This window comes from Trachypithecus francoisi, unplaced genomic scaffold, assembly GCF_009764315.1.
Source record: "Trachypithecus francoisi isolate TF-2019V2 unplaced genomic scaffold, Tfra_2.0 Lachesis_group14, whole genome shotgun sequence".
Classification (NCBI taxonomy): domain Eukaryota; kingdom Metazoa; phylum Chordata; class Mammalia; order Primates; family Cercopithecidae; genus Trachypithecus; species Trachypithecus francoisi.
In genome coordinates, this window is record NW_022681459.1 from 36,203,885 (window position 1) to 36,215,416 (window position 11,532).

General features: G+C 44.3%; 1 pseudogene; it reads right to left on the reverse strand.

Annotated features, from left to right (window-relative positions):
- Positions 1–9,428: 9,428 nt before the first annotated feature.
- Positions 9,429–11,197, reverse strand: LOC117096512 (annotated as a pseudogene).
- Between the last annotated feature and the right edge of the window lie 335 nt (positions 11,198–11,532).

The window sequence follows — 11,532 nt, forward strand, 5'->3', positions numbered from 1 at the left end:
CTAGGGTACATGTGCATGACGTTTATATCATGTATAATAGTTTAATTAGATCCCATTTGTCAATTTTGGCTTTTGTTGCCATTGCTTTTGGTGTTGCCCATGCCTATGTCCTGAATGGTGTTAACCTAGGTTTTCTTCTAGGGTTTTTTATGGCTTTAGGTCTAATATTTAAGTCTCTAATCCATCTTGAATTAATTTTTGTATAAGGAGTAAGGAAAGGATCCAGTTTCAGCTTTCTACTTATGGCTAGCCAATTTTCCCAGCACCATTTATTAAATAGGGAATCCTTTCCCCATTTCTTGTTTCTCTCAGGTTTGTCAAAGATCAGATGGCTGTAGATGTGTGGTATTATTTCTGAGGACTCTGTTCTGTTCCATTGGTCTATATCTCTGTTGTGGTCCCAGTACCATGCTGTTTTGGTTACTGTAGCCTTGTAGTATAGTTTGAAGACAGGTAGCGTGACGCCTCCAGCTTTGTCCTTTTGACTTAGGATTGTCTTGGCAATGCGGGCTCTTTTTTGGTTCCATATGAACTTTAAAGCCGTTTTTTCCAATTCTGTGAAGAAAGTCATTGGTAGCTTGATGGGGATGGCATTGAATCTATAAATCACCTTGGGCAGTATGGCCATTTTCACGATATTGATTCTTCCTATCCATGAGCATGGTATGTTCTTCCATTTGTTTGTGTCCTCTTTGATTTCACTGAGCAGTGGTTTGTAGTTCTCCTTGAAGAGGTCCTTTACATCTCTTGTAAGCTGGATTCCTAGGTATTTGATTCTCTTTGAAGCAATTGTGAATGGAAGTTCATTCCTGATTTGGCTCTCTGCTTGTCTGTTACTGGTGTATAAGAATGCTTGTGATTTTTGCACATTAATTTTGTATCCTGAGACTTTGCTGAAGTTGCTTATCAGCTTAAGGAGATTTTGGGCTGAGACAATGGGGTTTTCTAAATATACAATCATGTCATCTGCAAACAGGGACAATTTGACTTCTTCTTTTCCTAACTGGATACCCTTGATTTCTTTCTCTAGCCTGATTGCCCTAGCCAGAACTTCCAACACTATGTTGAATAGGAGTGGAGAGAGAGGGCATCCCTGTCTTGTGCCAGTTTTCAAAGGGAATTTTTCCAGTTTTTGCCCATTCAGTATGATATTAGCTGTGGGTTTGTCATAAATAGCTCTTATTATTTTGAGGTACGTTCCATCAATACCAATTTATTGAGCGTTTTTAGCATAAAGGGCTGTTGAATTTTGTCAAAAGCCTTTTCTGCATCTATTGAGATAATCATGTGGTTCTTGTCTTTGGTTCTGTTTATATGCTGGATTACGTTTATTGATTTGCGAATGTTGAACCAGCCTTGCATCCCAGGGATGAAGCCCACTTGATCATGTTGGATAAGCTTTTTGATGTGCTGCTGAATCCGGTTTGCCAGTATTTTATTGAGGATTTTTGCATCGATGTTCATCAGGGATATTGGTCTAAAATTCTCTTTTTTTGTTGTGTCTCTGCCAGGCTTTGGTATCAGGATGATGTTGGCCTCATAAAAAGAGTTAGGGAGGATTCCCTCTTTTTCTATTGATTGGAATAGTTTCAGAAGGAATGGTACCAGCTCCTCCTTGTACCTCTGGTAGAATTCAGCTGTGAATCCATCTGGTCCTGGACTTTTTTTGGTGGGTAGGCTATTAATTGTTGCCTCAATTTCAGAGCCTGCTATTGGTCTATTCAGGGATTCAGCTTCTTCCTGGTTTAGTCTTGGAAGAGTGTAAGTGTCCAGGAAATTATCCATTTCTTCTAGATTTTCTAGTTGATTTGCGTAGAGGCATTTATAGTATTCTCTGATGGTTGTTTGTATTTCTGTGGGGTCGGTGGTGATATCCCCTTTATCATTTTTTATTGCGTCTATTTGATTCCTCTCTCTTTTCTTCTTTATTAGTCTAGCTAGCGGTCTGTCAATTTTGTTTATCTTTTCAAAAAACCAACTCCTGGATTCATTGATTTTTTGGAGGGTTTTTTGTGTCTCTATCTCCTTCAGTTCTTCTCTGATCTTAGTTATTTCTTGCCTTCTGCTAGCTTTTGAATGTGTTTGCTCTTGCCTCTCTAGTTCTTTTAATTGTGATGTTAGAGTGTCAATTTTAGATCTCTCCTGCTTTCTCTTGTGGGCATTTAGTGCTATAAATTTCCCTCTACACACTGCTTTAAATGTGTCCCAGTGATTCTGGTATGTTGTATCTTTGTTCTCATTGGTTTCAAAGAACATCTTTATTTCTGCTTTCATTTCGTTATGTACCCAGTAGTCATTCAGGAGCAGGTTGTTCAGTTTCCATGTAGTTGAGCGGTTTGGATTGAGTTTCTTAGTCCTGAGTTCTAGTTTGATTGCACTGTGGTCTGAGAGACAGTTTGTTATAATTTCTGTTCTTGTACATTTGCTGAGGAGTGCTTTACTTCCAATTATGTGGTCAATTTTGGAATAAGTGCGATGTGGTGCTGAGAAGAATGTATATTCTGTTGATTTGGGGTGGAGAGTTCTATAGATGTCTATTAGGTCCGCTTGGTGCAGAGATGAGTTCAATTCCTGGATATCCTTGTTAACTTTCTGTCTCGTTGATCTGTCTAATGTTGACAGTGGAGTGTTGAAGTCTCCCATTATTATTGTATGGGAGTCTAAGTCTCTTTGTAGGTCTCTAAGGACTTGTTTTATGAATCTGGGTGCTCCTGTATTGGGTGCATATATATTTAGGAGAGTTAGCTCTTCCTGTTGAATTGATCCCTTTACCATTATGTAATGGCCTTCTTTGTCTCTTTTGATCTTTGATGGTTTAAAATCTGTTTTATGAGACTAGGATTGCAACCCCTGCTTTTTTTTTGTTCTCCATTTGCTTGGTAGATCTTCCTCCATCCCTTTATTTTGAGCCTATGTATGTCTCTGCATGTGAGATGGGTCTCCTGAATACAGCAGACTGATGGGTCTTGACTCTTTATCCAGTTTGCCAGTCTGTGTCTTTTAATTGGAGCATTTAGTCCATTTACATTTAAGGTTAATATTGTTATGTGTGAACTTGATCCTGTCATTATTATATTAACTGGTTATTTTGCTCGTTAGTTGATGCAGTTTCTTCCTAGCCTCGATGGTCTTTACATTTTGGCATGTTTTTGCAATGGCTGGTACCGGTTGTTCCTTTCCATGTTTAGGGCTTCCTTCAGGGTCTCTTGTAAGGCAGGCCTGGTGGTAACAAAATCTCTAAGCATTTGCTTATCTGTAAAGGATTTTATTTCTCCTTCACTGATGAAGCTTAGTTTGGCTGGATATGAAATTCTGGGTTGAAAATTCTTTTCTTTAAGAACGTTGAATATTGGCCCCCACTCTCTTCTGGCTTGTAGAGTTTCTGCCGAGAGGTCTGCTGTTATTCTGATGGGCTTCCCTTTGTGGGTAACCCGACCTTTCTCTCTGGCTGCCCTTAAGATTTTTTCCTTCATTTCAACTTTGGTGAATCTGGCAATTATGTGTCTTGGAGTTGCTCTTCTGGAGGAGTATCTTTGTGGTGTTCTCTGTATTTCCTGAATTTGAATGTTAGCCTGCCCTACTAGGTTGGGGAAGTTCTCCTGGATGATATCCTGAAGAGTGTTTTCCAACTTGGTTCCATTTACCCCCTCACTTTCAGGCACCCCAATCAGACGTAGATTTGGTCTTTTTACATAATCCCATACTTCTTGCAGGCTTTGTTCATTTCTTTTTCTTCTTTTTTCTTTTGGTTTCTCTTCTCGCTTCATTTCATTCATTTGATCCTCAATCGCTGATACTCTTTCTTCCAGTTGATCGAGTCGGTTACTGAAGCTTGTGCATTTGTCACGTATTTCTCGTGTCATGGTTTTCATCTCTGTCATTTCGTTTATGATCTTCTCTGCATTAATTAGTCTAGCTGTCAATTTTTCCACTTTTTTTTCAAGATTTTTAGTTTCTTTGCGCTGGGTACGTAATTCCTCCTTTAGCTCTGAGAGGTTTGATGGACTGAAGCCTTCTTCTCTCATCGCGTCAAAGTCATTCTCTGACCAGCTTTGATCCATTGCTGGTGATGGGCTGCGCTCCTTTGCAGGGGGAGATGCGCTCTTATTTTTTGAATTTCCAGCTTTTCTGCCCTGCTTCTTCCCCATCTTTGTGGTTTTATCTGTCTCTGGACTTTGATGATGGTGACGTACTGATGGGGTTTTGGTATAGGTGTCCTTCCTGTTTGATAGTTTTCCGTCTGACAGTCAGAAGGACTGTCTGTTGGTCTGTTGGAGATTGCTTGAGGTCCACTCCAGACCCTGTTTGCCTGGGTATCAGCAGCAGAGGTTGCCGAAGATAGAATATTGCTGAACAGCGAGTGTACCTGTCTGATTCTTTCTTTGGAAGTTTCCTCTCAGGGGTGACGCCACCCTGTGAGGTGTGGGGTGTCAGACTGCCCCTAGTGGGGGATGTCTCCCAGCTAGGCTACTCAGGGGTCAGGGACCCACCTGAGCAGGCAGTCTGTCCGTTCTCAGATCTCAACCTCCGCGTTAGGAGATCCACGCCTCTCCCCAAAGCTGTCAGACAGAGTCGTTCGCGTCTGCACCGCCCCCGCTCTTTCCCCTAATGGACTGCAGCTGTGCGCTGTCCGCAGAGGTAGAGTCTACAGAGACAGGCAGGCTTCCTTGAGCTGCTGTGAGCTCCACCCAGTTCGAGCTTCCCAGCGGCTTTGTTTACCTACTTAAGCCTCAGCAATGGCGGGCGCCCCTCCCCCAGCCTCGCTGCTGCCTTGCGGATAGATCGCCGCAGACTGCTGTGTTAGCAGTGAGGGAGGCTCCGTGGGCGTGGGACCCTCCCGGCCAGGTGTGGGATATATTCTCCTGGTGTGCCTGTTTCCTTAAAGCGCAGTATTGGGGTGGGAGTTACCCGATTTTCCAGGTGTTGTGTGTCTCAGTTCCCCTGGCTAGGAAAAGGGATTCCCTTCCCCCTTGCGCTTCCAGGTGAGGCGATGCCTCGCCCTGCTTCAGCTCACGCTGGTCAGGCTGCAGCAGCTGACCCGCACCGATTGTCCGGCACTCCCTAGAGAGATGACCCCAGTACCTCAGTTGAAAATGCAGAAATCACCGGTCTTCTGTGTCGCTCACGCTGGGAGTTGGAGACTGGAGCTGTTCCTATTCGGCCATCTTGCTCCGCCCCCAAGACTAATGACTTCTAAGCTCTTTACATGTCAAAGCTGAAGTCAGAAATTTCAAAGTTTATGGCTTTTTTATGCCTAGCAGTTCTTCTCGCAGGAATTTTGTTTTTGTTTCTGATTTTGATTTTTTAGGCGGAGTCTCACTCTGTCACTCAGGCTGGAGTGCAGTGGCGCAATCTCGGCTTACTCCAACTTCTGCCTCCCGGGTTCAAGTGATTCTTCTGCCTCAGCCTCACCATATTGGCCAAGCTGGTCGCGAACTCCTGACCTTGTGATCCACCCACCTCGGCCTCTCAAAGTACTGGGATTACAGGCATGAGCCACTGTGCCCAGCCTTTCCCAGGCATTTTATATGATAAATATTATTGCATAAGGGCGCACAATACATAAACAGAGATATTCACTATAGTATTGTTTACAACATTGAAAAACTGGAAACACTTAAGTGTCTACCAATAGGATACTAGTTAAAGATCTTGTGGTATAGCCACACAAAGGATTTCTATGAAGCTAGAAAACTGGTGATACAGACATCTGTAGCCTAATATGAATAAATATGAATAAATAGGGGAACATACAAGTTGTAGACTACATATATAATAAGATCAGGGTCTGTGTAAAATTTTAAAAATACATACCCATATGTATGTATTTTTATATACATATATACACAAATGCTTATATACAAATATATAAATGTAAAATATATATAAAAATATAAAATGACTAAAAGAAGAAACAAGTAAAACATTCATTGTTGTTACTTGTGAGATATGAAATGGGAGGAAAACATTTACTTTTTACTTTATACCTCCCTTTATATATTCTTTTACAAAGAACATTCATTATTTTATTATTATATAGAACAGGAAGAAATAAAACTGTTTCTGTTTGCAGATGATATCATTGTTTACACAGGAAAAAAAACCTCCTAAAATGAATAAGTGATTATAGCAAGTAAGTATTACTTTAAAGGATATACAGTTAATATTCAAGTCAATCACTTTCCTAATATAATAGCAATGAACAACTGAAATTTGAAACTAAAAACACAATGCCATTTACATAGAACCTTAAAAATAAAACATTTAAGTATAAATCTAATAAAATATGTACAAGATCTGTATGAAAAACATTGCAAAACTTGTCAACAGAATCATAGAAAACTCAATGAATGGAGAGACATTTCATGTTTATGGAAACCTGTTCTTTACTTTTTGCAACATGTAGTTAGTGCAAAAATAATATTTACCTAAGGGACAAAAATTCTTTCAGTTATGCCTTCTTGGCTGGTCCCTTACCCAGCCTTTAAAATTTATTCCTGCCTCCCACTTTCTGTTTCTTTTATTTCCCCAGAAACACAGGGGAAAATCTTTGGCATCCATCTGTGTAAGGGGCACCCGAAAACACATTAGGCAGCCACTCTGTTATTTCAGGGGCAGGAGAGGACAATAAACTAGAAAATAGAATTGCCATGTGGAATAGTGCTGATGCATCTTTTCCTTACACTTTGCAAAGATTGTAAGGTACTAAAATCATGGATTTTTAGCCCAGGGAGAAATCATCTAATCTAGTCTCCTTATTTTAAAGATAAGGAAATTTAATCTCAGAGAGTTTTAGTGGCTTAGCCATAGAACGAACCATCAGTTTGATGTAGCTCATGGATTATAGTCTAACACTTTCACTTACAACTGGGGAAACTCAAGCTCAACAAATTAAGGGACTTTTCTAAGATTACACAGCGAGATGGGGGATTTAAGAGGAGACCCCAGTGTTTGGACTCTCAGAACCCTATGCTGGATCGACAGCCCCTTAATCAGATAAGATAGTTTGGTCAAAAGAAATGAGGGCTGAGAAGAGGTAGAATGGTGAGATCCATCAGGTCATCAAGTCTCAGTTCGCATTTCCTCATTGTATGAATGAAAATTCGGCTGGCCTTTATCTCACCATACCTGGGAGGTAACCTCTAAGCCCTTGGAATTTCCCCAGTGATAGCAGTGTCTGTTATTCATGACGGGCCCTTCAGACTACATCTGATACTTTTTGCTAAGAGGTCCTGTTCCTGTGTTATGTCTCTTAACATAATGTCCTAGCCGGGCGCGGTGGCTCAAGCCTGTAATCCCAGCACTTTGGGAGGCCGAGACGGGCGGATCACGAGGTCAGGAGATCGAGACCATCCTGGCTAACATGGTGAAACCCCGTCTCTATTAAAAATTACAAAAAACTAGCCGGGCGAGGTGGCAGGCGCCTGTAGTCCCAGCTACTCAGGAGGCTGAGCCAGGAGAATGGCGTAAACCCGGGAGGTGGAGCTTGCAGTGAGCTGAGATCCGGCCATGGCACTCTAGCCTGGGCGACAGAGCGAGACTCTGTCTCAAAAAAAATAAAAATAAAAAATAATGTCCTTCAGTTCCATCCATGTTGCAGTAAGTGACAGGATTTCAGTCTTTTTTATGGCTGTGACTGCTGTCCGAAGTGAGGACAGTTTTATGGAGGGCAGTGCAGGTAACCTGCAAAGTTTGCTTAACCTTGCATATTTGGCTTTAGAAGTCATTGGACACATGTTCCTAAGATTCTGAAACCTTGGGGAGTAAGGACAGAAATGACTGATAGTATATATATATATATTTTTTTTTTTTTTTTTTTTTTTTTTTTGAGACGGAGTCTCGCTGTGTCGCCCAGGCTGGAGTGCAGTGGCGCCATCTCGGCTCACTGCAAGCTCCGCCTCCCGGGTTCCCGCCATTCTCCCGCCTCAGCCTCCCGAGTAGCTGGGACTACAGGCGCCCGCCACCGCACCCGGCTAGTTTTTTTTGTATTTTTAGTAGAGACGGGGTTTCACCATGTTAGCCAGGATGGTCTCGATCTCCTGACCTCGTGATCCACCCGCCTCGGCCTCCCAAAGTCTTGCTCTGTCGCCAGGCTGGGGTGCAGTGGTGCGATCTCAGCCGAGATGTGAAATGAGTCTGAAAATACTAAGATTAAAACCATGAGATATTTTGCTTTACTTTCTCCACAGAAACTCATTTTCTCTAAACTCCAGCCTTTACCGCCTCACATCAGCTGCACTCATAACAGTTTCCCAAGGCTCCCAGCCATGACCTGTTCTTTGAAACATCCCAGTGCAGAACATAACACAGCCGTGTTTTGTTTTGTTTTGTTTTCTGCTGGGGCAAGACTGATTATTTAGAAAGCAAGATAAGAATCTTTTAGTAATTTCTCTCACATAGGCAAAAAGCAAGCAAGCCAGCGAGCAAGCGAGCAAAAAAAAAAAAAAAAAAAAAAAAAATTACCTGATTTCTTATCTTGGGTAACTGCTGGTTTGCTTTTGCCAAACAAATTCGAGGATTACTTAAACGCTAGGTTGAGTTCACAGCCAGGTTGTCTGGCTCTCCCCTCTTCAGGAAATCAGACTCGTCCTGCTTTAATTACCTCTTTGGAATAGCAAGCAATTTTTGTGCCCAGGCATGAATTCTGGACGACAGAGAGAATGGAATCACTAAAGGTAAGCTGAACTAGGAGGTTGAAGGCAGGAAAGTGCAGGCATGTAGCAAGAACCAAGTTTTATAGGAAACTAAAGGTTACTATTATTATCACTGTTGTTTGTTTTAGTTTGTTTTGTTTTACTGTATTTAGTTGTTGTTTTTTTTTTTTTTTGAGACAGAGTCTCACTCTTATTGCTCAGGCTGGAGTGGAGTGGCATACTCTCGGCTCACTGCAACCTCCGCCTCCCAGGTTTAAGCAATTCTTGTGCCTCAGCCTCCCAGTAGCTGGGATTACAAGCACACACCACACACCCGGCTAATTTTTGTGTTTTTAGTAGAGATGGGGGTTTCACCATGTTGACCAGGCTGGTTTCGAACTCCCAACCTGAGGTGATCTTGGATTATAGGTATGAGCCACCGTATTTTTTTTTTTTTTCTAACTTTAGCTAGGAGTCTTGTCATCAAAAATAAACACAGTTGTATGGAGCTGCTTAAGATCTGAACCAAACTAAAAATAGGAAGGCGGGGGCTAAATGTTATTTTAAGAACCCCCCAACCACAGTCACAGGTGGGCTGAGCGGGGAGCAGGAAGCATGTCTGGTCACGCCATCTTGGAGTAAGAAGCTATGGCTGGTGGCGCTGATGGCTCACATGGAGCTGAACTTGAACATGACGCCAGCGCTGCGTGAGGTGGGGAGGGGGTTGCGAGGAGGTGCCGCCGTCATTGCTGCAGCTCCTTCATTCTGTTGAGGGCACTGCCGGCACGGAACCACTCAAACATAGTTGGCCTTGCCATTTTCAACGTTGATGGCACCAATGAGCAGGTTGTTGGAGATGTTTTCCAAGTGCCCATGGAACTTGAGCCAGGGGCCAGCAGCCGAGATGTGATCAGTGGTAGCCCTTGCAGGGGTGCTGGTAGGTGTCCTGTCCTGGGTCGAGCTCTGCTTGAGGAAGCCCGTCTGCATCAGGAGCCTCCAACTTGAACTTCTTGCCATCCTTGCCTGTCAGGTAGTTGGTCTCTGGGTTGACCTTGAGGGTTCCTGCAATGGCCAGGGGTGTGACAGTCTCTGGGGATGTGACGAAGGCATGGGTCTCAGGGTTTGTGTCTTTGCAGCCCGTGAAGTTCTTGTTGTAAGAGGCGACAGTTATGTTCTTCTCCTGCTTCTTGATGTCCTTCCTGTCCCACTGGCCAATGCAGGGGCCACAAGCATTGGCCAGGATGATGCCGTCCACATCCCTCAAGGTCTGTGCTTAGCAGTCCCGCTCAATGGTGGTGCGGATCTACTCAGAGCATGGAGTGATCGTGAACTGGGACTTGCACTTGAGGCCATGGGCTAATGCCTGCTTGGCCACAGCTGCTGAGTGCCCCATATCTTCATAGCTTGAATTGGTGCAGCTGCCAATCAGACCCAATCAGATGTCCAGAGGCCATCCTTCCTTCTCTGCCACCTTGCCCACTTCTGCCACAGGGGGAGCCAGGTCACGGGTGAAGGGCCCATTGATGTGCGGCTTCACTTCACTGAGGTTAACTTCAATTAGTTGGTCATAATGGCAGCCAGGGTCAGGCACCAAGTGATCCTCGAATTCATCAGCTAGATCGGCAATGTCTGCCCGGCAGGTCTTGCTCAGGTACTACTTCATCCTGTGGTTGTAAGGAAACACGGAAGTGTTGACCCCAATTTCTGCGCCCATGTTGCAAACTATCGCCATGCCAGTGCAGGAGATGGAGTCTGCACCAGGCCCGTGGTATTCCACGATTGCACCTGTGCCACCTTTCACTGTGAGGATGCCTGCCACCTTCAGGATTACATCTTTGGGTGAAGTCCAACCGGAGAGGGAGCCCATCAGCTTCACGCCAATCACCTTAGGGCACTTCAGCTCCCAGGGGATCCCAGTCATGACACCCATAGCTCAGCACCCCCAACTCCAATGCAGATGCCCCCCAGGCTGCCACCACTGGGGATGTGGGAGTCAGTGTCAATCAGAAGAACCTCAAGGTATTCATAGTTTTCCAACATAAGCTGGTGAATGATTCCAGATCCAGGCTTCCAGAAGCCCCCGCCATATCTGACACTTGCATTTGCCAGGAAATTATAAACTTCCTGGTTGATGTCCTTGGCCCAGCGTGGGTCTTTTTCACTCCCGAGCGGGGCCTCAATCAGATGGTCATGGTGGATGGTGGACAGCACAGTCGTTTTGGGAGCCTGCTGCTGATGAACTGCAGCGTGGCCATCTGGGCCGTCGCATCCTGCATGGCCATGCTGTCTGGCCGCTGCTGCAGGTACATCTTGCCCCACTCGATTTCCTGGCTGGCAGGGTCATCCAGGTGTCCATACATAATCTTCTCTGAGAGGGTCAGAGGCCTGTTCAATCGTTTGCGAACAATGTTAATGTTCTTCTCTAGCAGGTCATAGTGGATGTACTTGGACTCAGAGTGGCTCGTCACCACCTTGGCCTGTTGGCACAGGACTGAGGCCACATGGTACTGCTGCATGCCCAGAGCTTTCTGCAGCCAGATCACCAGTAGGCTGTAGGGCGCCATTTTGTGCACTGACAAAGATGGGGTTGCATCTGTGTTTGTTTTAAAAGAGAATATACTGTAACTACAAGGCCTGGAAAATGCAGTAAGAAAATGGGGTGAAGATGCTTCTAGCATCTGGAAGAGGGTAAATCTCTGGAATCAGGCAATCAGCCAACACTCACTCTGACTTCATTACCCTTCATCCTCTTTCAGGTAGATTTGCTGAGCTCTTCCCTGGCAGGCCAAACCCATGGGAGCAGATGGGCACCTTGGGAGCTTGACCTCTTCCAATTGTCAGGGCGTGGGAGTCATTCTGCCACTCTTGTCTCACAGCAGGAGTACCTGAAGAGAACCCT